This window comes from Periplaneta americana, chromosome 5 (assembly GCF_040183065.1).
Source record: "Periplaneta americana isolate PAMFEO1 chromosome 5, P.americana_PAMFEO1_priV1, whole genome shotgun sequence".
NCBI classification, from domain to species: Eukaryota; Metazoa; Arthropoda; class Insecta; order Blattodea; family Blattidae; genus Periplaneta; species Periplaneta americana.
In genome coordinates this window covers 159,141,764-159,166,200 of record NC_091121.1, presented here as the reverse complement: position 1 = coordinate 159,166,200, position 24,437 = coordinate 159,141,764, and the positions used below count along the sequence as shown (strand labels likewise).

Here is a 24,437-nt window from a genome sequence, read left to right as displayed (position 1 = left end):
ATTGGCCCCTCACTTAAACCCGCCATCGGTCCCTATCCTGAGCAAGATTAATCCAGTCTCTACCATCATATTCCACCTCCCTCAAATTCATTTTTATAGGTTACCAGACAAAGTCCAGGATTATAATGTCCACTTTACTCTGATGTCCAGAGTCAAAATGTCCATAGTAAAGATGTCACCGCATTAATGGCGCTCCCTTTCATCCCGCTTGGTGATATACAAGAAGTCTTTGCAGAAGTGAGTGAACAAATGGATGAGCGTATTGATGATACAGTCACACATTTAGGAGTAAATTACATCAGAGGTACGGAGAGGAGACGAAGACGTGTACCACTTCACTTTCGTGCAGATATTTGGAAGGCATGCAGCGCACAAACAACGCGGTAGAAGGCTGGCACAATCATCTTCAACGTGTGATGGCCATTTGGCGATTTATACATTGCCTAAGGCGCTAAGAAAATGAAATTTGGACACAAATATTGCAAGCAAGAGGGGGCCATACACAAATTAAAGAGCCAGCGAATAAAACGTATTTGACGAATCGAAGACAAATTCTTCACATTGTGAGAACTACAAAAGGTACAATGAAAATGGAGAAATTATCATATATCTTAAAAAGTATTGGTTGCCATCTTAAAAGTGGGGCTCCGGTTCTCGATGATTAATAAATTATTTGTACGAGTTATGGAATAAAATTTACTGTATTCTATTCAAGCGAAATTTTTCTTTGAACTTTGACATTATGGAGGTTTGACGTTATGGACATTTTGACCTTATGAACGTTTTATCATATGGGCTTTCTGTCGTATGGACGTTTAGTACATGGACATTTTCACCGTATGGACATTTTGACCTTATGGACGTTCTGTAGTGTGGACTATATACGGTGGAATCATTTTTATATTATCCTCCCATCTACGTCCCGACCTCCCCAAAGGTATTTTTTTCCTCGGTCTCCCAACTAACACACTATATGCATTTCTGGATTCGCCCATACGTGCTACATGCCCTACCCTTCTCAAACGTTCCTAACTCTATCGTGTTATTTATGCTCTACCACCAGTATTTTTTTTGCAGTTTTTATCGTTTACACTCTGTAGCTACTTTGCCCGGAATGTAGACTGAAGCATTCGTTTGTTACTCTGTTGTGTATTGGTTTCTGTTGGGTGCAAGGTCAATGGCAATAACATTTACGTACGCAACACAATCAATATAATTTCAATGCGCTTTTTGTTTCATGTACGAATTAAAAACCTTGAGCCGCTTTTGTACAGAATGTGTGCGATGATTTTAGTGGCCACAGAGAATGAACGAGACCTCGGGGAGTCGCCCCATGCCGGCAGACACGGAATTCTCGTCAAGAATGAATCCCAGACTCCCTGGGCGCAAGACGCGCCGCATCGCGTGTGTCCCGGAATCAAACCTGTATTGTCAGCATGCTGGAGCAGTTATAAAAGAACGGAATTTGCAGCGAAAGTAATCTCTCCTCACCAGAGGGACCCTGTTTCATTAACGAAACATATTAGCTACAATGAACTAGTTTCCTTCACCAAATGGAATACCACTTTTCACACGTTGCGGTCTATTTTCTGATGCAGAAATGCTCAGACACCTTAATTTCCTCATAAATCGTACTTTTAAATGTGTTAGCAATGTTCACGTTATGATGTCGTTCAACAATAGCCAATCAGCCTGTCAGTCAATGAGTCAACCAGTGAGTCAGCGAGTCAGCTAGCCAATAAGTCAGCCAATCAGTCAGCAAGTCAACCAGATAGACAAGCAATCTATCATGGTGTGTAGATAAGCTTCAGGGCTTCTACCGCGTTGTCTTGGTGTTAATGGCTGACGTTTCGACCGCTGTGTTGTGGTCATCTTCAGAGCAGTTGTTGGATAAAGAAATAGTCAAATATTTCCTTATCCTGTGGTCATCTTCAGAGCAGTTGTTGGATAAGGAAATAGTCAAATATTTCCTTATCCAACAACTGCTCTGAAGATGACCACAACACAGCGGTCGAAACGTCAGCCATTAACACCAAGACAACGCGGTAGAAGCCCTGAAGCTTATCCACACACCATGTACACCAGCCGCGTAAGCCTACGCGAACACTTAAGCAATCTATCAGTCTTTTCTCAATCAAGTTACAGTGATTGCAGAGAAAGATTTTAATTTTAACGTCTCTAGTAAAGCACGTGGATCATAATATGCCAGAACGTGACAATACAAATATCAGCATTTCTCTCGCTCTCACCCCACTGCCAGAGAGCTGGAGGACGGGAGGATGGACGGGCAGGCACATAAGAGCGGAAATTGAAATCTATTTATTTTAATTAAATTAAACTTCAACAAAAACACGTAAATGTAGATATTGAGGGAGAAGTTTAAAAGCAGTACTTGCATTTCAGGTTTCACCTCCTCAATCTCCCCATCCTCTTTTGAAATTTCAAATGGCATCCCTATGCAGAAAAATAGACCTATATTCTGTTATCCAAGTGCTGAAAAGGATAAGTGTTCATCTTCCCCCTCGATTAAAAAAGTCCCTTTTGCAGACGTTTGTATTGCCCTATTATGACTATGCCGACATTTTACTGACTGACCTAGCTCATAATTTGTGTGTTCGTTTTGTAAGCAATGGTCGCAAATATGATCATGTTACCCCATTCTTGGAAGCAATGGGTTGGCTTAAACTAGATAAGAAAATAAATTTACAATCACTTGTCCTTCTCTTCGAAATATTGAACTCTTCTATTCCTTCGTACCTGTCGTCTCGCTTCACTTACCTTTCTTCCCACCATAATCTGAACACAAATTCTCGCCATGAAACAATACTAACAATACCATCCCATCGCACCTCCTCATACTCATCACCAGGGAACGGATTTATATGGACTAAAAATATATGAAATATGTAAATATATATGTAGTTATTTTTACCAAAATATGGAATTAAATATGGATTTTTACCAAAATATGGAATTAAATATGGACTTAAAATTATAAAAAAATGACTATGTACGTTAAATATTGGTACATTTTAATCAAACTAAACAAAAAATATAATGGACGTACCTTATCTTCCAATGTAGTTTCAACAAAACACAATTTTTATTGTCTGTTACCATAACAATAGGTTACAAACATTTCTTTCAAGTGCTGAAAAGTGAATATTCTTCTATTGTCTCTGAGGATAGATTTATACTGACTAAAAGAGCGTTCGACGTCACAAGAAGTAACTGGTACATAATTCAATTTCACAATGTCTGCTGGGGATAAGTCCAAGTTAATCTTCACTGTTGATTCACCACTCATCACAGCAACAACCTTTTGTAGTTCTTCATATCCAGGGTTTTTTGAAAGTACAGTGTCCACCTTAGCTCTTACTGCATCTGCAACTTTACCTCTACCACGATTCAGTTGTTCCACAGTACTATTTATAATTTCAAAACTTTCAGATAGTGAAAGGTGCCTATTTTGGAGACTTTTGAGCGTTTTTATGATGCATGAAAATGTATGCTGAATGTGAGCTAAGTCATTCTTCACACTTATGTCACAGGTAACTGTTTTCGCAGTATCAATTGAGACTGCATCTTCAGAGTCCAATGCAAGGAGAACATTGTTAATAGAGTCTATATGTTCGGCATAATATTCAACTGCTTCTAGCCATGTACCCCATCTAGTTAAAATTGGCTTTGGTGGCAATGGAATTTCAGGGTACATTTCTTTCAACACGTTAACTCTACTGGGAGCTTTGAGAAATACTTTTTTCACTGATGAAATCAACAAATCTACTTTAGGGAAATTGTCTCTGACCACTTCTGCCACACGATGAAATGCATGCGCCACACAAGTAAAATGAGTCAATTTAGGATATACAACAGATAATGCTTGTCCAGCTTTGACCATATAAGGGGCAGCATCGCTAATAAAGAATAACACATTATCGTACATAATACCCTTTGGCCACAGGATACCCATAGCTTCGTTGAACAGTTTAACTATAGTTTTGTTATTGCACTTTTCTAGAACATCACAATGTAAAAGAATTCGTTCAGAATATTGTTCACTTAACAAACCGATAACTACATTACCAACAAGTCTACCTTCTTTGTCGGGAGTCTCATCAATGGAAACCCAAATTGAACTATCTTTAATTTCATCTCTTATCTTCTGTATTGTCTCATCGTAGATGGATGGAGCATACGTCTTCCTAAGTGTTGACTCATCCGGGATTGTATGTTGAGTATATTTTTCAAGGAATTCCCTGAAGACCTTATTCTTTAGTTTGTAGAGAGGAATATCAGCAGAGATGAGAGAACGGCACAGGTCGATGTTAAACTCAGATCTTACATTCGATGTTGTTGGTTGTGTTAAAAACAATTGTCTCTGCTTGGAATTTAGTTGTTTGTTGGCCTGATGTTTACTAGTTGTAATGTGTTGTTGCACCAGGAACTTTTGTGTAGATGATACTGCACACTGACACAAATTACAAAATAATATTTTATTGTCAGTTGATAAACCATCTTCTTTAAATTCTGAAATGTAACTTGTTAGTTTTGATTTTAAATTGACTGAATGACGTACTTTTGGCATATTTACCGTCTTTATAGCATGATTTACAAAACTGAACCTATGTGTACTCTGACTGGCATTTAACTGTTGAGCTGCACAACTGAAGTCTGTTAAAAATTTTAAATTAAATTAATACAGTTTTGTAACTTACTTTCCCATTGTTGATAGGACTGCTAATTTTCAAATAACTCTGATGTTAAAGGGATTACTGAACATGTGTTTAAATCTCTATTGTTGAAATGTATTTTTAAAAGTTAATGGAATTTTGTTTTGTTTTATTGTTAAACCTAATATAATATGGACTGTTTTATATGAAATATGGAAAATATATGGAAATTAACGAAAATATGTACTAAACTCTAAAATATGGAAAAATATGGAAAATAAAAGTAGGATTTTTCAACCCTACACATTGTGAAACATAAAGATAATGCAAAATATAAATTATATTAGCTTTATAAGTAAATATGTATTTACATATAAATCCTTTCCCTGCTCATCACCTTTCACAATCGCTCTGCAAAGACTCTGAAATTCGCTACTTATTAGCATCAGGGAATGTCGAAATAAAGTTGAATTCAAACGCAAACTTACTAGGTATAAGCCCAGATCACATATATATTGCTCTTTCCTATGTTAAAATCGGTTACACTTTAAAGAGAACAACCGCCAGGATCGCCACCTTCCGCCGTAATCGAACACGAGATGGCAGTACAGTCGCTAATGAAATTCAAATGGGTGTTATGACGTGACTCCTTATGTAACAACTAGATGGCAGAATAGTAAACATGACAAAAGTTGTTACCGTCTAAACCTATAATGCCGAGAACTCTGGATATAATGATCTAAGGTATAAGTTTCAACTAGCAATAATCGCACCTCGATTAGACCTCATTGGTTATGATATTGCCACTGCGACCAGAATATTGTACGAAATGAAAATATAAAAATTGGAAATTTATCCTTCGAAGAGGTGGAAAAATTCAGATATTTTGGAGCAACAGTAATAAATATAAATGACACTCGGGAGGAAAATAAACGCAAAATAAATATGGAAAATGCCTGTTATTATTCGGTTGAGAAGCTTTTGTCATCTAATCTGCTGTCAAAAAATCTGAAAATTAGAATTTATAAGACAGTTATATTACCGGTTGTTCTGTATGGTTGTGGAACTTGGACTCTCACTTTGAGAGAGGAACAGAGAATAAGGGTGTTTGAGAATAAGATTCTTAGGAAAATATTTGGGGCTAAGGGGGATGAAGTTATAGGAGAATGAAGAAAGTTATACAACGTAGAATTGCACGCATTGTATTCTCCAACTGCCATAATTAGAGACTAAATCCAGACATTTGAGATGGACAGGGCATGTAGCACCTAAGGGCGAATCCAGAAATGCATATAGAGTGTTACTTGAGACGCCGGATGGAGAAAATACCTTTCCTTTGTGGCCGAGAAGTAGATGGGAGGATAATATAAAAATGGATTTGGGGGAGGTGAGATATGATGCAAGGGACTGACTTATTGTTGTTCAGATAGGGACCGATGGCGAGCTTATGTGAGGGCGGCAATGAACCTCCGTGTTCTTTAAAAGTCATTTGTAATTATTATTATTATTATTATTATTATTATTATTATTATTATTATTATTATTATTATTACTAGTCGTACCCGTGCCTCCGCTGCACCTGTTAGAAATAAATATAAAGTAATTATATAATTCAAACAGGACGTTTGATCCAGGGAACATTCGTGTTTGATAGAAGGATAAATCGTTTAATATGTTACTTAATTTAAATTGTATTTAAATAATTAAAATGCGGCCATTTTGGTCCAGAGAGCAATCATTTGGTGCAATGACAATTCCTTTAACATGTTTTTTAATTGTTATTGCATGCAACCATAGTTTAATGAAGATTAACATATCATTTAGTTTTAATGTGTATACTTTATATTACTTGCTATATGTTTCAGAAGTTATTGTAATAACATTGCAGAATTATGTCCATCTAGAGAAACTACACTTTGCAATTGTGAAATAATAATTAAACAACTAATTAGCTTCCGATATTACTTCATACAAACACAGGAACATTCTCTTAGGCTATGTTTAATATCTTTTGATTGTTGTTGTCCAAGGCCTCTTATAGACGAAGTCATTTGTTTTTATTTCAGTACACCGCGTTAGATGGCGTTGTTATTGTGATTTTAAAACTCATTTATCTCATTAAATATCAGTCCTATCAAACTTTTGTATGGAATAAAACTTATCGGAAATTAGTTTTAAAGAAACTTTTGTTATGTAATATTATTCATGAAAATCAATAATAAACGATATATTTCGATTTATTTAATTGAGGTCCCCTTATAACCCTCTTTTTAAGTAAAGTATTTTGAATGCCATATAGCCTAAAATCTAAGTTACAACGAACTTAATTTATATTCCAATTTTCATATAAATCGGTTTAGCCATTATCGGGTGAAAAGGTAACAAACATACAGACAGACAGACATACATACATACATACAAACAAAAATTTCAAAAAAGCTATTTTCGATTTCAGGATGGTGAATTATACATGTTAAAACCAATTATTTTTGGAAAATCGAAAATACCCCGAAAAAGTTTGGCTACAGACTTATTATTAGTATAGAGTATTATTATTATTATTATTATTATTATTATTATATTCCCACACAATGTTATAGGAAAGGTAACATTATTTTTAAGTATAAGTTTCAAAGTGAATTTGTAAAGCACAGAAAATCGCACAACCCTTCGTGCGCCATATGTACAGAGTTAGATAACGCAGTATTCGTTAACAGAGCACTTTGTCGTGCATAGCTCCCTGTAAACCCGCTCTATGCTCGTTAGGAAATAGCCTTTGTTCCGACCCTGCGGTTCTAAATCCCAACAGCAGTATTAAATATTTACACGGCCCTAGCGCTTCATTACTACCTCGTGATTTGTTAGGTTTAACTCAGAATAATTACGTTATCGTACCTTGGTCTCAGCGGACGCAGAACACATTAACAAGGAGCAACTGAAGTTATACTAATGTGATGCATCACACATGTCTTATGTTCATTTAAGGTAATGTATTCATTTCCTACCGGAGCCATTTAAATACTTGGGTCACTCTGTAGCTTAAAGTTTTAGTAAATAATTTACGAACATTAATACTACATACTACTGCGTACAATAAAATATAAAATTCTTTATGCCATTCTTGTCAAGGTCACTCGCCACTACGAGAGGGTTGTGGTTCGCGTGGCAATCGTAGCAGCTGTGTCCTGTAAAAAATAATCTACTACGAATTACAACCTTCGAATACTTTTAAACGTTACAACGTTCTTATGTTAAATGTTAAGTTTATGATGTAATACGTAAAATCCGGAACAATACAATAGTCATTGAAATAGATTCATTCAAGCGGTTTACTCCGAAACTGTAATGTTAAAAATGCTTATTGAAAAATATTTAATTAATTAATTAAATACGTATTATATGCTATTTCCCCCTCACACAATAAATAATACTAAACTAATGCTATTTTTAACATTCTGAAGTATGGAACACAAGTTTATAAACATTCGACTTTTGAAATAACTGAAATTGAATAATTATCTCACACTTCAAATAACGCACAAGAAAATGTCTACTTCGTATGTATTGTACCTTACTTACTTACTCAGTTACTTACTGGCTTTTAAGGAACCCGGATGTTCATTACCGCCCTCACATAAGCCCGCCATTGGTCCTTCCCCTGAGCAAGATAAATCCAGTCTCTATCATCATATCCCACTTCCCTCAAATTCATTTTAATATTATCTTCCCATCTACGTCTCGGCCTCCCCAAAGGTCTTTTTCCCTCCGCCCCCCAACTAACACTCTATATGCATTTCTGGATTCGCCCATAGGTGTTACATGTCCTGCCCAACTCAAACGTCTGGATTTGTCAGGTGAAGAATACAATGCGTGCAGTTCTGTGTTGTTTAACTTTCTCCATTCTCCTGTAACTTCATCCCTCTTAGCCCCAAATATTTTCCTAAGCACCTTATTCTCAAACACCCTTAACCTATGTTCCTGTCTCAAAGTGAGGATCCAAGTTTCACAACTATAAAGAACAACCGGTAATATAACTGTTTTATAAATTCTAACTTTCAGATTTTTTGACAGCAGACTGGATGATAAAAGCTTCTCAACCGAATAATAACACGCATTTCCCATATTTATTATGTGTTTAATTTCCTACCGAGTACCTACTTTTAAAAAATCTTTCCGTATTCACAAATTATCAAGGTTGTACTTTTTTCTTCCATTGGAAAACTTTATTATAACATTTCTATAATATTACACCTTAAAGAAAACCATACTCAAACAATAGTAAAACAAAAAAATACAACCAATGGTTTTAGCGGTTTTAATATATTTTATGCTCTACCATGCCGAAATGTACTAATTATACACCCGGTAGCAGTCCTTTAATGCATATCATTAATTAAAGTACACCTACTCATTAAAGTACAGGTCTTCAGCCAATGATAACTCAGCTTACATGTGTTCAGCCAATGACAAGTCAGCTTTGTACCGTTATAAAACCGCAAGTATCGATTATTCTCGGATATGCAATTGAAAGAGAATTAGCGAAAAGTCACGAAGGCTGGAAATCCAATACTGTCGCAGAAGGTTGACTGAAGCCGGATGGTCTATGGCGAGTCTATGGCGAGTCCTTGGCATCAACCCCTTTGATTTGATTACCCCCTTTGATTTGATTACCTGGTTGGGTTTTTCCGAGGTTTCCCCCACCGAAAAGGCAAATGCCGGGTGATATTTTGGCGAATCCTCGGACCTCATCTCATCTCACCATCTCGCCAAAATGCAAAAAAAAAATTGTACAAAATTGTAAAAATTGTAGAAAATTACTAAATTGTAAAACTATAAAAATTTGTAAAAATTGTAATTGTAATATTGTAAAATGTTGACATGTTCCACATCTTAAAGCTTCATTGCTCATGTAAGATCTATGGAATAAAATAAATGAATGAATGAATGAATGAATGAATGAATGAATGAATGAATATGTTCTGTTACTATAATAATTAGCGTTAATTGTAAATAATATTCAAATAAATTCAATTTGTCATCTCGTTTTTTCAATGTCGAATTCAATAATCAAGGTTATAATATTATAATATTATCAAGTTTAACGGGACTACGTCAAGGTCAATGACATTATTGTTCCTCGGAAAAAATCAATACTTTCGCGTCTGCGCACATCTCACAAGTCACGACCTAGAACAAGGTCACTTCCGATCTTGTCAGATACAAATAAAATGTATACATCTGAATACCGGTAATTTCAAGTTAGAAATATGGTCGAGCATAAAAAGTCGTATGAAACTCGCATATAATGGTAATTAAGAAGCTCGTATGAAAATTATGAAACTCGCTTGCGCTCGTTTCATAAATATCCATACTCGATTCTTAATTACTATCATTATAGGCTCGTTGCATAATGTACTATACTATGACAAGGGACTAACAACTTAACATCGAGCAATCGAACTCTCAGCTCAACTGTCAATGAACTGGCCACTGTAGAAAAAACGAACCACGGCTATGGAAAATGACGTGTATGGCTCACTTTGATATGTCTGCTTTATACGATTTAAATGTAGTCCCATGTATAACTTACTGCTATAGCGAGAGCTAATCTTTACGGAATGTTAGTAGGTACGAGTACTTCATCTCCAGAAATGCTTGAAGAATGATTGTTGCAATGAACAAGATCGGAAGATGAGTTTTCTGTGTTTTTTCACTTAGCTTTACGAATTGCGTTCCGCTAATACTCAACAATGCACCTTTCATTTGCTCATTTGATTTATTATTAAAGAAATTTGTCATTTAGTGACATGTTGTATAGTGAATTGTCCGAAGTAGAGATGAACAAAACCAACTGCCGCTCTCGCTCACTGTGTTCGCTGCATTTGTCTTTCGAGTCTCGTCTCGTCTCGTCATTCTCGTGCGCTTCGAATCTCGCTCATTATTCTCGAAATAGCACTTGGTCGGCGTGGAAAGATTTCGTAACTTTGAATAACATACATAATTGAAATAAATAACATTATAAATGTTTAAATGAGATAAAAAGATATAACATAACAGTACCTGAGTTATCAAAATGTTTTGGTTCTAATATATGATAAATAGAAAGAAAAAAAAGAATTCTCAAAAAAACTTTGCATTTCTATGGAGCAAAAAAACATAACGTTAATATCTTTTTATTTCAGATTGCACACTTGATCTCAAACATAAAAAGAAAATTCCTAGCTTTTTAATAAGGGCCTAGTAATTAAATAAAGACTGGGGAACGGATTATTATATTTTTAGTAGGTTATTTTACGACGCTTTATCAATATCTTTGGTTATTCATCTGAATGGGATGAGGTGATAATGCCAGTGAAATGAGTCCGGGGTCCAGCACCGACAGTTACCCAGCATTTGCTCTTATTGGGTTGAGGGAAAACCCCGGAAAAACCCTTAACCAGGTAACTCGTCCCGACCGGGAATCGAACCCGTGCAACCTGATTTCGCTAGCCGTTGCTCCACAGGTGTGGACTGGATTATTATACACTGAAAGGTAGAGGTGATGTTTAAAATAGGCTACTTGATTGTTTATACATATATAACAGTTGCCAAAGTAGATAAAAGTTCAGTCAGATATAAACAACTGTGGCGATTCTAGGCTGCTTGACGTTCGGGACTTCGGGAGAGATCAATCTCGACGTCTCGAAACACTCATAAGCAGTCTTTACGTCAACGATGCGACGTATACAACATTGTCGTGCGAGTTGTCGACTTTGCGGGCGCTGTTAGTCTTGATTTCTCGATCGTTGTTCATCTCTAGTCCGAAGACAGGTTTGAGCCTCATGAGTAGACTGCGGCCTTTTTAAGCACTTATCGCAAGTTAACTGCAATTGGACGCGAAATCTCTTCTAGACACAGATCAGGGTTCAATAGCAAACCCATCCGAAGCGATGTTTATAAATATGTTATAGTGAACAGAATGGGTAGCCAAGTAAAAGACAGCAGAGTACATAAATACGAGTTTAAAATCAATTGGCGTGTATGTGAAAGTTACATATAAGGAATCCTTGTCGCTATATCGAGAGTTCAACGTGCACACTCATACAAGCAATACACTCACAATAAGTTCGTTAAATTGAATTTTCTATTAACGCTCCTGCTACCAAGGTTTTTTACACTTACTACTACCAAGGGGGGGGGGGTAATAAAATAGCCCCAATTAAAATCATATACCAATCTTCGTTAAGCATTTGTAATATTTATAAATGTTTATATTATTGACTATGGACTTCAGAAAATGTAAAAATGTCAAATAATCTTACCTTTTAAAAATAGAGAGTGATTCAAAAGTCACGTTCCATTTTGTTCAAAGCTTATATCAAAATTAATGAACTTCAAAATATGTCATTAGTGACACTATAAGAAACATATATGTAAAGTTGATCTTGTGCCCTTTCATTTCACAGCAAAAGCCTCAATATTTTATTTTTGACTAGGTAGAAAAACACATTTCATGCAATCAAAATCACAGTACAATAAAATAAACTGGAAAATATTTAAGATATTTGATATTTAAATATTTAATACATCTATACAATCATGAACATCTCCAAGTCATTTGTTTACAATACAATAAAATCCTTAGAAAATCGTTAAAAATTCTATAAATATGTAAATAAATAAATAAATCTGAGAACATAAATTTCAGTTTTTCTTTAATTCAAATCTTGGAACATCACCTATACTACAATGAACTTCTCGAAAAAAGGCTCTATCTATTAATAATTAATTATTTTCAACGAAATCATTTTCAGAATAACCATAACACATAGAAATACAAAAAAAAATGGAACCAAAATTCATTATAGACATGATAATATAAGCTATAATAGGAATAATGATATAAATAACAGAAAATCAAATAATTTTGAAGCAGGCAAATTCGACACATAGAAAATTAAGCTACAAATTGAATTTCATATCCTGGAATTTTCGCGACACAGACTACTAAGGGGGATAACAAGATAACTCCACTTCAATAATGCGAATTATGTCTTAAGATATAGAAGAATTATTTGTGTTATTCATAATTTAAAATGTTAGTAGACATATAACGGACAAATGCGTGGAATTTAAAAAAATAATTATGGAGAAAAATAAAAATAATATTGAAAAATCATCAGTGGTATAGTCCTACTAACCCCTTTGGTAGCACGAAGGTTAAAATAAGTGAAAAGATAGAACATAAAAAATGACAAAAACATGCATTTTCATTTCTAATGAACGAAAATAAGATATACAGCTAATCAATCATTCCAGAGGCCTATTTTAAAATATAAACCATGGGAAAAATCAAAATTATTTATTTATTTATTTATTTTTAGATTGTGACAAGATTCTACATTAATATCAACAGTGCAATATTGATTTTGTTAATAAGGAACTCCATGGAATTTGCCACCGATCTATTTGCAGAATCTTCGGTTTCGTCTGTTAAGACCCAAATTTTATTATGTGCTAGGCCTACTATTTCTCTTATGTAATCTGTCATCCTTTTACAGAAATCTTGGAAATAATATTTCCATAACGTCGAATTACTTGGCAATTTCATGTTTGTATGTATTTCTAGGAATTCTTTATACAAGAATATTTGAAATGGGATATTAGCGCGCGCGAAAAAAATTGCAAAATTTTATTCTAGCGATGTCCTCTTTATTCTCCCATCCTACGTTTACATTACTTGACTTCAGTGATTACACATTGTTGATACCATTACTCCCACTGTTATTATAATAATATTAACAGTATTTCAATTGAGTTCATTCAACAAGCTTTTGAAGTTTTCCTGATCTGAGAAGTCCATACTGTCCTTAGTGTACGAATATTTATTCTACAATGCTATGACCAAGTGATGATTTCTGACCATCATACTGTAGAACCCATTTCCCTGCTTAATGATGTTTTGCATTATTAAACAGAGGAAATTTACCTCATAATGAACTATGCAAAATGGTAAATTATAATGATAAAAAATAACAGAGTACCCCTCATACATAATAATAACAACAGAGTTGAAGGGAACTCGTACTTTCCTCTATTCTAATGATAGGCCCCGTAATTATGTGGAAAAATGTTAGGTAACTTTATCTCTGCGCACGACTAATGATGTATTTTATATGTTTTTATTTAAATAATGTACACAATGTGGGTACATTATGGAGTAGGCCCTAGTAGTGTACGTACTGAGACATACTGTCTGAGGAGTTCAAACACTTGAATAATTTCGATGCACACGAGTATAAATAAGTTATTGTAAATTATGTGTTACACTGGTCAACAGTTATTTTGCGCCAGACATAAAACTAACAAATTCTTACTAATTTCGACCTCCTGAATTAAAAAATAACAAGAAAAATTTTCCATGATTTCGGGTTTTCGAGATACAAAATATAATTAATTTTCTATGGATTTTATTTAAAAATCACCGTATTCCTTAGATTCCTATGTTATAAAACGTTCAAAATAGGTCTATCTCGTCCATTCTAGAGCCTAACTAGATTACTCAGATCAATGTTTGATTCGCATACACACATTGACAGAAGAATCACTTACTCGGTGATATTACTTAGAAAACTATTAATAAATATAACTGATTCAGCTGAAATACTCAAAATTTTTCAATTTTCTATCTCTTCAGTTTGATGTAGAAGAAATTTCCTATGTAATATCCCAAGATCGAGGAACGGATTCCATATTAACTCGCCATTAATTAAAATGTTAAACTATTTCAATTCACTGAGCGAGGAAATTTATTTGTTTTCCGGTACAGAGAAGTTTGTCAGAAGCTAAATTTATAGAGAAAAATATATTGAACCACATTCAATTTTATTTACTCCAGGAATACCCAATTTTTTTCCCCTGTTTTTGTCCTGTAATTTATTATCGTAGTATGTTTTCATTTTTTTTTTGTTTCCATTGTTAATGAGTTACATAACCTAATTTATTATTTACGATCTCGAAAATCATTAGCAATAACTCCGTGTTAAATTGTTCATTTATTTATGTGAATAAAGTGCTGTTATGAGCATATGTGTTTTATTAGAAAATAAGATCAGAATGTTCATTCCAAGTTCTGAAAATTTTATAATTTTGCAACAAAAATATAGACCTACTAAATACCAAAATATTAATTTCAATTTATTATTCAGTTGCTTATTCATATCTTAGCTATGCCATCTTTTTATGGGGTAATTCTATTAATGCAAATAGGATATTTACTGTTCAAAAGAGAATTATAGATCCATATTTAAATTAAACAATATTGGGAGAAACTGCAGTTAGTGTCCCGCAAAAAATTTTTCAAAGTCCAATGATGGGACACTGCGCATGCGCAAGACACAGACAAGTAAAGGAGCTACCACACCATAGATAAAGCTGGTGCTCCAACAGTAACATGTACTTAAACCGTTTTAGCAGGTACGTTTCACAATAGCTGAGACTCAACATAACAAATGGCGGCAGTTATATTGCATCGTTTAGGGCCGTTCTCTCCAAAGATAGTTAAACTTGGGATAAATTAAACCCGTTCAACATTACTATTCAGTTTAAACATGCTTCCATTTTCTCCATAAATATCTGACAGCCCACCCGTTTAAATTAATGCTGGCACTAGATGTCCATGGCTTCTCATGTGTTGGCTACACTGAATAACTAGCCAATCGGAGCCAAGATTACTGATGGCGCGTCAGATTTTCAATATGTCAGCCACAGATCACGATGTCAGTTGTTTACAGAGAATTAATGCTATAATCCAATCAACGCGAATAAAGAAGGAATGCATCCACTAGTTTCACAAATAAATCAATCATTTATACCCATGTGAAGTGTTGTGTATCATTTAATCAGCTGTTTTCTTGAATTTATTGGAAAGCGTTCTCGATTCCACTTTTCTCTGATAGGCAAGATCGTACAATAATTTGTGTCTTGTGTTAATGTGCATTATCTGGTGGCATGTGTGGATCCATTTTAATATAAAAATTAATTTCCTTTAGTTTATTCCTTTCCCTCCGAAAATCACGATCTTAATTAATTTCAAGAAGACAACTTCCAGCTTTTTAACGTGTTCGGTAACCCACTAAATTAGGCCTAACTGATGTACCCAGGATCTTGATAATTCTAAGGGAAATAGCTTTTATTTTTAACATTGTAGTATGTGACCTTATCTATTTATGCAATATTCACAGGCCCTAATTTATAATTGGCTAGAATGGGCAAATACCCAGAGCAAGGGAGCAAGAGAAAGTATTTTAAAATAGGATGTTGAAATAATTGTTAAATACGTGCTCAATAGAAATGAATATTTATAAATAATGTAATAAAAACAGCTTTTTGTTTGGTGAATTGGCACAATTATTGTTTCAAATTTTTGTTTGGTAATGGAAGGGATTAAGTTAAAGAAAGAGGTTAGGGTGCCAACATTTGCTCTGTCCTGTTTTCCAGTGACCTAAACCCAGGGCCTAAATATTCATAATAGGTGTCATCCTCTTGTATTATTTTTATTTCAGTAAACGGTTGGTTGCACTGTATGATTGCTTCATCGTCCATTATGAATTTTGATCAGATTATCATAAGCTGATTAACGTACACTGTAAGGTCTTGTGTTTAGACATGGAGAATTCAGGGAAGAAAGTAAGAATTTTAGTCCTAGTACAAAGAAAGATATATTATAGTGTAAGAAAACTGATAGTGTATCTTTAAAAGACAAAGAAAAAGCTTGGCAAGAGCTAGCAGAAAGTTTCAATGAAATTAGTGTAACTGTAGTACTGGTAGAGATTAAAGGGGGAAGTATGAAAACCTCAAAAAGACCTGTAAAAGGAGATTTTCCGAAGATAAAAAAATACACATCAGGTGCAGGTGGAGGTCCGAATCAACCGAACTTAATAATAACTTATATTAAAATAAAAGAGATTATTGGCACAATACAACTTGAGGGGCTACCATCTGTATGTGACTCAGATTGTCCTGGCCAGTCATCACTACTCGCACCTGTGGAACATCCATCTGCAAATATTGGAAAAGCACAATTTCCTCCTCAAATCCAATCAATTCAAAATTCCAATGTAATTCCCTTTTCATCTGTGAATCTGTACAAGTCTGTAGCTTCTGAATCCCAAGCATTTGTCGCAGGTGACGATTCAAATCCCACTGATCAGGTAATTGAAGATATATACCAATAGTATCTCAGGATAATATACAAATTAATGAAGTAGAAGCCATTCCATGTAGCAGTCAATTCAGTATTCGGGACCTGAGGAAACCTACTTCCTCTCCACTCCTAGTAAAGAAGAAAAGACCATCACTAGATAGTTCATTGACAGGAAAGAAACTTATGGCATTATGGCAAGAAAAACAAGTTCTGCAGTTACAAAAACAAGCAACAGAGGATCAAATTCAGTTCCAAAGGATGAGCATGAATTTAAAGTACCGGTAACATAAATATGAAAGAAGAACATAGAGTGAAGATGAAACTCAGAACTTCATATAAAAAAATAAGGAGTTTGATCATGAGATGAAAAGAAGAATTCTTGAACTTGATGTTAGGAATAGGGAATTGGACCTTAAAACAAACAGCTAACTGAAATCACAAGATTTTGAAGTAGTTATGGTGTTTATTTTGTTCAAGTCTATATGTTCTTTTTTATTTAAATTAAAAAAAATTAATCTAACATATTAAATCACATTAGGTAACTTATATGCTGATAACTTCAGTTTTGTAGTGGTTGTAATATGTTATGATGTCATTTTGATATTTTCATAATATTCGGTTTATATCATTCACTGTATTAGTAATACCATATTCAACATATCACATCAGGTTATCATGCTACTTAAAACAGAAGATATTTAAATTTATGTAGCTTCTTAAATAATTGAATAACAAGTTAATCAGTAGGTAGTTTAACTTAATTCCAATTGAAAAACGAAATTTATTGCATGTTATCACCTATCACATAATTTATATATGGCTTATTTATAATATAGTAATAACACATGAGAAAAAAACAGTAGGCTAGCTTTAATTATAACATGACATCAAAATGTTCATAAATCAATTGTTAGTTTCATTTCTAATTATTTTAATAGACATGAACATAATGTGACAGTATATTCCCTCCAGCTAATTTCTTATATGTTATAAAATAAACACACTGCATATTTCAAGTAATTAGTTACTTTCTTTCATTGAAATCCGACATTAATATAATTTTGATACAAATGCAGATTTATTTCAACTTGTAACATCACTGCGTAATTAAAATAAAGTGGGATTTTTACATAAATTGTGACTACACTATAATGTGTTAAAATATTTGTGTATCAGTAGTAATATTTTATACAACACAATTACAGTTAAGTCATGTCATCGTTAGATTCTATATTGTGGCGGTTGTGTTGCATCTAAAGCTACACCACACAAGATAATATGTCAGATTTAAAAAAATAACAATTTTAGGCTTAATAATTTATGGTGTAAGTTACTGGTACAGGGTACTGCTTAATTTTCAGTGAAGTAAAGTTATATTACTTTTGAAAATATCCAAGTTTAACATGAATAATAAACAATGTTACATGTACTACAGTGAATGAAACTTACTTTATGTTAATTTCGTACTTTTGTTTCACTGATTCACAAACAAATTTTAGTCATGAACGTACTGATGGATAAGGTGCTGGTAATGCTTAATTTCCAGTGAAGTAAAGTTATAATATACTTTTGAAAATATGCAAGTTTAACATGAATAATAAACAATGTTACATATACTGCAGTGAATGAAACTTATTTTATGTTAATTTAATCTCTTCTTTCACTGGTTCACCAACAAATCATGGAACTACTGATGGATAAGATGGTTTCGCCTGACATTATTTTCTGCTACATTTGGGTGGTTGTTAGCTGCTTGAGGGAAGATATGCACAGCGTTAATGGCATCCAGCTGGTCATCAGTAACAGGAGGTATATTTTCATTCTCATTGCAAGCTATATTGTGTAAAATAGCTGTTGCCACAATTACACTTTGAATTCTGTCCAATTTTAGTCTGATTCCAGTAGCTAAAACAGGAAATCTTTTCTATACCCCATAGCTCCTCTCTACTCGACTTCTAGTCCTTATGATGGCCTCCTGAAAAAGTTGTTCCTCTGGCGTGTGTGTAATTGTCAGTGGTGTAATGAGATAATTTTGTACAGCATATCCACTATGGCTGCACCAAATTCTCCATCTTCAAATCGCCTCTTAATTCTTGAAGAATTAAAAATATGTGAGTCATCAGAGGAGCCTGGCCACCTAGCCACAATGTCTCGAAACAACAAGGAAGAATCAGACAATTTGCACATTAATTGAAAAAAATTCCCTGCGATTTCTGAAGATTTCTGCATCTCCTCCACTGGTGATTGTATTTTCACATGTGTTCAATCAATTGCACTTATATAGTTAGGAAAACGCGAAATCGTATAAATTCCGTGCTTAACCCTTGCCGTTCCTTTAGGTGTTGTTGGCATGTTGATACAACGCTGTGACAAATGTCCTATAGCTGTAGAAACTTTTGCAAGGACTGAGAGAACAGAGACTGGAATTAGAGTATAGAGAGTGGACTGAGAGGAAAGAGAGGAGTCTGGGAGGATAGATAGAGCACTGAGGGATATGGAGTAAGCTAAGAGAACAGAGACTGAACTGAGTGGCAAGAAGGTGGAGAGCGAGGATGGTGAGTAGACTGAGAGACCAGAGAGTGGACGGAGGGGACAGAGAGTAGACTGAGAGGAAAGGAAATGGACTGAGAGGACAGAAAGTGGACAGAGATTACAGAGAGTGAATTGAGAGTACAGAGAGTAAACTGAGGGGCAGAGAATGGAATGAAGGGACAGAGTGGACGGAGACGACAGGGAGAGGACTCAGACAACAGTATGTAGCCTGAGAGGATAGGGCATGAGCAAGAGGAGTGGGAATGAGCTAAGAGAACAGCGAGTGAACTGAGAGAAAAGAGAGTGGACACAGAGAAAGTTGAGTATATTGAGAGAACAGAGAGTGGACTGAGAGGACAGAGAAGGGGCAGAGATTACAGAGAGTGAATTGAGAGTACATTGTGTGGATTGAAAGGACGGAAAGTGATACAAAGAAAACTGAGAGGATGGAGTGGGCTGAGGAGAAAAAGAGTGAACTGAGAAGACGTAGATTGGACTGAGAGGAGAGAGAGAGAGAGAGGACTGAGGTATTAGAACAGGGAAAGGAAACAGAGTGGACCGATATCAAAGAGAGAGTACTGAAATTACAGTGAGTGAGCACAGAGAGGACTGAGAGGAAAGAATTCTGAATCGCAGTTTCCCCAGTTCACTCTCAGTCCACTCTCTATCCCCTCAGTCGACTCTCTGTACACTCAATCCACTCTCAGTTTTTCACCCCACTCTGTCCTCTCTGTCACCTGAGTCCATATTCTGTACTCTCTGTCCTCTCAGACTACTCTCTGTCCTCTCGATCCACACTGTGTCTCCTCTCTGTTCTCTCAGTCCACTCTCTGTCACCTCAGTCTACTCTCTGTCCCTTCCCTGTTGTCTCAGTCACTCTCTGTCCTATCAGTCCACTCTTTGCCTTCTCAGTCCATTCTCAGTCCTCTCAGTCCACTCTCTGTCTTCACTCTGTCCTCCGAGTCCACACTCTGTGCTCTCAGTACACTCTCTGTTCTCTCAGTCAACTCTATCCTCTCTGTCCACTCTCTCTTCTCTTTGTCCACTCTCTCTTCTCTCAATTCACTCTCTGGTCCCTCTCTATTCTTTTAGTTCACTCGCTATCCCCCACAGTGCTCCATCTATTCTCTCAGTCTCCTCTCTGTCCTCTCAGTCCACTGCCTGTCCTTTCATTCCACTCTCTGTAGGCCTACTTACAGTCCACTCCCTGTATTTTAGTCCACTCTCTGTACACTCAGTTCACTCTGTCAGTTTTGTGCCTTCTCTGCCCTTTGCCTTCCCTCTGTCCACTCTCTCTCGTCTCAAAGTTCAGTTCATGAAGGAAAAAGGAGACTGAGAATAAAACAATGACTGAGAAGACAGTGATGACTGATATTTAGTGGAAGGGATTCAATATGTAAGGTTTTTTTTTGGATTTAGATTTTCCAGCAAATCCTTCATACCCACATTAATGAATTTTAATTTTAAGGGGCTCGAACTAAGGAGATAACACGCTCACTAGGTTCAAACTACAGTCCGATATTTAACGGAGGGGGTTCATTATGTATACAAGTTTAGGTTTTTCCTGCAATTCTTTATTCCTACAATAAGCAATTATACATTTTCAGGGCTCGAACTCAGGACCCGTCATTGGGTTAAAACTACAGACTGTAATGTGGCGGAAGATTTGCATTGTGTATACAAGTTTTTAGTTTTTCCTGAAATGTTTTATCCCTTTAATAAAAAATTATAAATTTTCGAGGCTCGAACTCAGAGAATAATACCGTCATTGGGTTGAAACTACAGGCTGTAATTTGGCGGAAGATGTGCATTGTGTATACAAGTTTTAAATTTTTCCTGCAATTTTTATGTCTTTAATGAAGAATTATAAGTTTACGTGGCTCAAACCCAGGAAATAATGCCGTCACTGGGTCCAAACTACAGACTGTAATTTGGCGGAAGTCGAGCAGTGTGTATACAAGTTTGTAGATTTTTCCTGAAAATCTTTATGCCTCTAATAAACAATTATAGCCTACACTTTCGGTATTCGAACTCAGAAAATATTGCCATCACTTTGTCCAAACAGGAGACTGTAATTTGGCGAAAGATATGCATTGTCTTATACAAGTTTTTAGATTTTTCTTGCAATTTTTTATGTCTCTAATACAGAATTATAAATTTTCGGAGCTCAAACCCAGGATATAATGCCGTCATTGAATCCAGACTACAGGCTGTAATTTCGCGGAAGTGGAGCACTGCGTGTACATGTTTTTGGACTTTTCCTGTAATTTTTAATACCTATAATGATGAATTATATATTTTCGGGGCTCGAATTCGGCCTTAATTGGTTCCTATGTTGGCGGTTCCATAGATGAACCGTTCCTACCTACTACAAACATAATATTTGTAATAAGACAACAGTATTTTACACTCTTTGCGCGTCTTGTACTCTCTGCTCGACCTGCATTAGGTTTTTATCGAGAGGAAGATTGGCATAAGTAACAATTTTCGTTACAGTGGAGGCAGATGAGTTAAGGTTGGTAGCGCAAAAAACGCTAGAAATATGTTGGCACTCTTTCAAATGTTACAGCATAGCGGGACAAATACTGCAGTAGAACCCAATATTGACTCATGTAAACCTTATTTTAGACAATATACAATTTTAAAATGTTCATGCATTTATATTTAGACCTATAACTGCTTGATTTTCTTTCAACAGAATGAGAATAAATTTAGAATTCAAATTTTCATAATATTATAGGACGCGAAATGCAAATCTGGTCACTATCGAAAATCATAAACTTAAGAAATAAATATGAAAAATCACCTGCTTATACTGACATTATGTACTTTAATACGTTACCATTGGAGATACAAACATTATCTTATAAAATTCAGAGTGGAAGTGAAAGAGATTTTAATTTATCAATATTTTTATTCTGTAAAATAATTCTCAAATCGCAATATGCATATTACAGGATTGTCAAAGCGCCTGTATTACGTGTTCATACCACAAGCAATACAAATCCAACAAAGTTCACTTTTTAGCGAGGTACAGCTTATGCATTTTGTCAAGACACTCGCGATGTGCAGTACGGGAACAGCGTCTTTGTGGAGGGGGTAGGAGTAGAAGGGAGGGTCGGGTGTGTGTCTGCCAAGTTCAAGGCAAAGATTAATCCATTCCCCTATAATTCGTAATTAGACTCATCCGATCTCGTGCGCAGGTCTGTAGGAAAAGTGGGGGAGTTTCTGGACATAATGCATGAGCTGTAAGTACAAACATCACTCTTAAGGAAATGTGCGGGTTCTTGAGAGCACGCATAATTATATCTCGTGACGAGAATATTGTATGAAATAGAAATATAAAAATTGGAAATTTATCTTTTGAAGAGGTGGAAAAATGCAAATAACTGGGAGCAACAGTAACAAATATAAATGATACTCGGGAGGAAATTAAACACAGAATAAATATGGGAAATGCCTGTTATTATTCGGTGGAGAAGCTTTTATCATCCATTCTGCTGTCAAGAAATCTGAAAGTTAGAATTTATAAAACAGTTATATTACCGGTTGTTCTTTATGGTTGTGAAACTTGGACTCTCACTTTGAGAGAGGAACATAGGTTAAGGGTGTTTGAGAATAAGGTTCTTAAGACAATATTTGGGGCTAAGACGGATGAAGTTACAGGAGAATGGAGAAAGTTACACAACACAGAACTGCACGCATTGTATTCTTCACCTGACATAATTAGGAACATTAAATCCAGACGTTAGAGATGGACAGGGGATGTAGCACGTATGGGCGAATCCAGAAATGCATAGAGAGTGTTAGTTGGGAGGCCGGAGGGAAAAAGACCTTTGGGAAAAAGACCTTTGGGAAGGCCGAGACGTAGATGGGAAGTTAATATTAAAATGGATTTGAAGGAGGTGGGATATGATGATAGAGACTGGATTAATCTTGCTCAGGAAAGGGATCAATGGCGGGCTTATGTAAGGACGGCAATGAACCTCCAGGTTCCTTAAAAGCCAGTAAGTAAGTAAGTAAGTAAGTAAATAAGTAAGTAAGTAAGTATACTTTAATCTAATTGTGTTTTAATCATTTTACCAATGTTTTTAATGACTTGTACATCCATGTACTTATGTGGTAATGTAGTGAATAAACAATGAATCAATGAGCTTTTCTAGAAGTCATAATGAATGAATGATCGAATAAATAAATAAGTATATATATATATATATAGTTTTATATATAGGGACATGATTTTATTTTTACTTCAATTTTTATTGTACCTAAGTTTTTGAATGTACTTCACTCCCACCCCTTCTACTAACGAAGTTCAAGTAGCCTTACGCTCATAGTAACCAGTACGTTCCAAAAATATGTTCGCGTTTTCCAGTGACGAAAGTGCTATCAATATTGAATCATTTTCGCACAGGTACTGTCGTCCAATTGCCAACGTCGTATCTCGGTTTTCCCCACCAGCTTTTATTCGTCAGTTAGTGGCTGGGCTGTCTTAGCTCTTTTCTGAGAGCATTAATTTATGTTAGGAATTGGACATCTACGTAATATTATAAAACTGTTTAAAATAACTTAAATAAAAGGGCTTCGTTAAGTAATTAACTGTCACGTGATTTCCTCCCTTTCTACGACCCTACGACATAACCACTTGGACGGACAGTAGATAGCATGTCTGAGTAATTTTATCTTTTCGGGTCGGACAGAAGTGAAGATTGAATTTACAATACGTAAGGTACTCTTTTATAGAGTAGGTACAGAATTATTTCAACATGAGTTACTAGTTACGAAGGACGAAACGGGTAATTGTAATTAAGTACAAAAGTCTATAGTGCGATAATATTCACATTAGAACTGAAGCCTGTATCGAAATGAACGGCCACCATTAAAAAAAAGTGTTTAAATATCCATATTATGATTATTTTTCAATTTAACTTCATTCTCTATATTGTACGCTAATGTGCTGTAGACAGTATAATATACTGTACACTGCATAATGAATACGTCCACAAGGACAGCTCAGTTCATGAGCAAAAACACTCATTGTTAATACT

At 35.2% G+C, this 24,437-nt stretch overlaps 1 protein-coding gene and 1 non-coding gene across 2 annotated transcripts in view; one reads left to right on the top strand and one right to left on the bottom strand.

The window, feature by feature from the left end:
* LOC138700254 (neuropeptide CCHamide-1 receptor-like) overlaps positions 1-24,437 on the top strand; it is a 1,055,160-nt gene that overhangs the window by 401,016 nt on the left and 629,707 nt on the right. The window lies entirely within an intron of this gene.
* Positions 5,345-5,491, bottom strand: LOC138700586 (U4 spliceosomal RNA). The gene has a single exon (XR_011332399.1). It is a non-coding gene; the product is annotated as a U4 spliceosomal RNA (small nuclear RNA).